Below are 3,856 nucleotides of genomic sequence, written 5' to 3'. Positions count from 1 at the left end.
TTCGACGATAAAAACAGGTTACGTTCAAAGATATTGTATGAATGTTTATCGTACCATATTGTCCACACATTGCCCTTACACGCGACATACTTTATGAACGCGTTGCCAGTAAGTATGCTAAAACAAACATGTGCTAAATCGGCACATACCGGTAGGTCTATCACGATTTGTATTTTATTTTAAATGCCTGCTTAATTCTATCATGGGCCGCATCTCCGGCAAAACATAAATACTGTACATAACAAAATACAAACAGATGATTTAATACTGTATACCAAAATCCAGCCGCCAGAAATTTTGATCCGGCCCACGAAATATTGCTAAAAATAAATAATTTTCCGGCCGATTTTCTAACAGATTCTAAACAGAAAAACTTTTTCTGTTTAGAAAAACAACACATAGGCACCACTACTCTAGCAATGTTTACAAGAGTGTGGCTTTTCCTGAGTGTATCTCACTGTATCTAGTGGCGTAGGGTATAGGCATGGGGAGGGGTAGACTAATAGGGACGATGCGATGTCCAACCATTTGCGGCACCAGTGGGCTCTGGGTATGTTATTCTGTTAAAAACACTGCTTCGAAAACTTATTTTTGAATCTGAAAGTGCACTTTCCTTGAATGTAGAGGTATCTATGTTAAAAATGTGCTCACCTCAAACCCAACTACTGATGAGTGTATATTTTTGTGGTAGGAATTCATTTTCTATCCCCAACCCCAACCAGAGTGGGGCTGAGGTGGTATTTTCCCCTAACAGTGAAAGTTATTCCCTGGCCCCTTCTATTTCGAATTAATCGCTATAAAAGAAAATGGAAGTGCACAATTTATATGTCGACCCGCCGACTAATATACCTTGAATTAGTATCCTGGGGACATTACCTCACAAAGATCTTGTGATCCGCATACCCTTACCTAACCTAGATAAAGCTGTTAATGTTTAAGTTGTATGCTTGAATTTGTAAAATACATGGCGAGAACATCAAAATTAATATCCAAAGTCCAATAGGCCTATATTCAAATTGTTTCAAGTTAGGCCTAATGTAAATTCAATTTTAAACAAACCTAAAAATTGCCAGAGCAACGCTTATTATTTTAAAACTGTAAATTATTAACTAGTGGCTAGTCACCAATCGCAAGCTCGGTGGTCTAGTGGCTAAGACATCAGGCTAGATACCTGGAGGTCGTGGGTTCGATTCCCACCCGAGGAAATAACAAGGCCTTTTTGGTCGATAATGTCATAATTAATGATATTTTACATTTCTTGGGTTAGAAAGGAAGGATATAATATCCGAACCACTTAAATCCTGCCCAGACCTTTCTGATTCATTAAAGCGCTATATGTTACAGCGAGGACAAGAAATAAAATGTTTAGCAAACAATTGACAAGTGTTATGTCATCCTAACTATTAAGTAGAGGCTAAGTCTTCCATATATTTTATTTATAATTTTTTTTAATTAATTTACTTTATTACTTGCTTGTTTACCTGTACCTACGGGACCAAGGAAAACACTAAAAAAAAAAACCCAAAACACAAAAACAAAAAAAAACAAAAGCAAAAACAAAAAACAAAACCAAAAAAAAAAACCTCTTGTAAATATAGTCACTGTTGGCGTATGAAACAGTTGCACAGGGAAGTGCATTCCACAGCAAGAAAATCCTTCTAGAAAACGTGTTCCTTCTACAATTCCATAATAACTAATTTATGCCATAATACAGTTTGAAGGTAATAAAGGTAATAAAAAATCACCCCTGCTCCCTAATTTGCCGTGATGGATTTTTTATACGTAAGCCCTATTTACATAATATACACTTGCTTTTTTTTTTTTTCAGAAACACACATAAAAACGCAAAACAACAAAGCAGAGTACAACGTCCTTTATGTGAAAACTTAAGCCCTTGATCCATGATCGTAACAGCAATAAGAACATACTATTTCAGACATCTAACATCCTAGCCATTTCATGTAAAAGTATACAGTAATCACTATGCAGAATGGATCTATCATATGTCGTTAGGCTAACACAGGCTTCAAACGTAGGCGCGATGTTGAATTATAAACCCCTACAGAATGGATCTACCGAATGTCGGATCTACATTTTTAAACCTCGTTAAAGTGACTCTCGTAAAACCGTACCTTGCACACGTTTATTTTCCAAAGTTCTTGGGAGTACAGTACAAAATTAAAATATTCACTATATGACAGGTATTAACAGGATGCAAACATTATATTAATATACAAGTACATACCGTATACATACTCAGGGCCGTCGAAACTGCACCGGCCGCACCGGCTTCGGCCGGAATATTTTTTTTTAAATTATTAATTACGATATTATTTTTAAAATAGCTAAAATGCGGATACCTATCAACGTCATCGTCATCGTTATCATTGTCCTCTCATCATCAAAAGTGTCCATGGAGGTATAACTACATGATTATAAATTTCATCCAGAGCGTGATAAATTATTTATAAATGCAATTCAGGCCGCTAGAAATTCATACGGTATATATTAATTTGTATATTAGTATAGGCCTAATGCATAGCAAATTGCATCCTGTCTATTCACAACCAACCCATGTTTATTTATTGAATATAATATTTATATAATAATAATATATTTATATATAATATTTATATTTCACAATACCCTGCACGTTGTGGGTTACAGTATTATTAAATTACGGTATTTCCAGGTATAGCGCATGGCATATTTCATCCTGTCTTCATAACTCATTTCTTATTATTGCATATTGTTTATATTTCACAATACACTGCGTGTAAATAAAGTCATTGTTATTCATTGCATCATTATTTATGCGTGTTCCTTGAGGTTTATTAATGGAGCAATATCAATTCATCTAGTTATGGCACTCATAAGCAATCGATTTTTTTTATCAATTTATTATTTCGCAAAAAAACCTACATTGATTTGAAATAGGTCTATGAATTTGGTCATAATTTTGAGTTATGCTACTACCTTCTGTGTCCAGATAACATTTTTAACCTGGGTGCTTTTCTGGTCCCCCTTTTGTGAATATAGGCCTAATGGTTTCTTGAGTCATTTGGGAAGAGTAGGATGCCATGCAAGGTCACACTCTTTAAAATGTCTTCCTATGGGAGGGTCCCTCATGAAAATTACACACACGCTTTTGCCCTGGCGACGAAGTCAGCTTTGGCCACGAAACTTAAATTTAGCAAAAGCACGATGCAGGCCTATACAGTATACATTGTACTGCGTACAGTATTGTATTGTAGCTTTACAGTATTAATCTGTATAATAATACAATTAGGCCTGGTAATCAATCCAGCCCGCGCCCGAAACCTAGACTCAGGAATACTGGAATGTTATCCGACAGGGTCCGTAGAATAAAAAAAAAAAACTTTGTAAATAATCCCTTTTCATAAATATAATTTTTAATTTTCTGGCACCGAATTATAGACTCAGATATACGCTTGGTGTTCAGAGGGGAATGGTTTTACTATGATCACTCAAAGAGTAATTTGAAACTGTTTAAAGCTTTGTTTGGCTGATCGGCCAACTTACATGCGTAAAGGGCTACAACTGTATCTCTCGAACCAGGGCCCATTAGAACCCTCACGTCAGCACCATGGTGGGGCTGAGGTGGGTACCGTATAAGCTATAGTCCCTCAGCTTTAAATCGTGTATCTCAACAGGATGGGGAGGGGTAGAGGCTGTATAGGTTTGTCAGCTGCTATTTCAGGGCATCCAGAGGTGCCACACTCCCATGCTATGCTCTCATATCCCACTCCTTTGTCCGTGGATAGGGGTAGCGGATCAATTTAACAACCTGTCTATCTGCCCGACAGACAGACAGACAGGCCGACAGACACCACGA

At 36.7% G+C, this 3,856-nt stretch overlaps 1 non-coding gene across 1 annotated transcript; it reads left to right on the top strand.

The window, feature by feature from the left end:
- Positions 1-1,132: 1,132 nt before the first annotated feature.
- On the top strand, positions 1,133-1,205 carry Trnas-aga. Its single transcript has one exon. It is a non-coding gene; the product is annotated as a tRNA-Ser (tRNA).
- The last annotated feature ends 2,651 nt before the right edge of the window (positions 1,206-3,856 follow it).

Source organism: Anneissia japonica, unplaced genomic scaffold (assembly GCF_011630105.1).
Source record: "Anneissia japonica isolate Jap-2015-1 unplaced genomic scaffold, ASM1163010v1 scaffold1203_len951721_cov167, whole genome shotgun sequence".
Taxonomy (NCBI): domain Eukaryota; kingdom Metazoa; phylum Echinodermata; class Crinoidea; order Comatulida; family Comatulidae; genus Anneissia; species Anneissia japonica.
The sequence above is the reverse complement of the archived record's forward strand: the minus strand, read 5'-3'. Positions and strand labels throughout refer to the sequence as shown.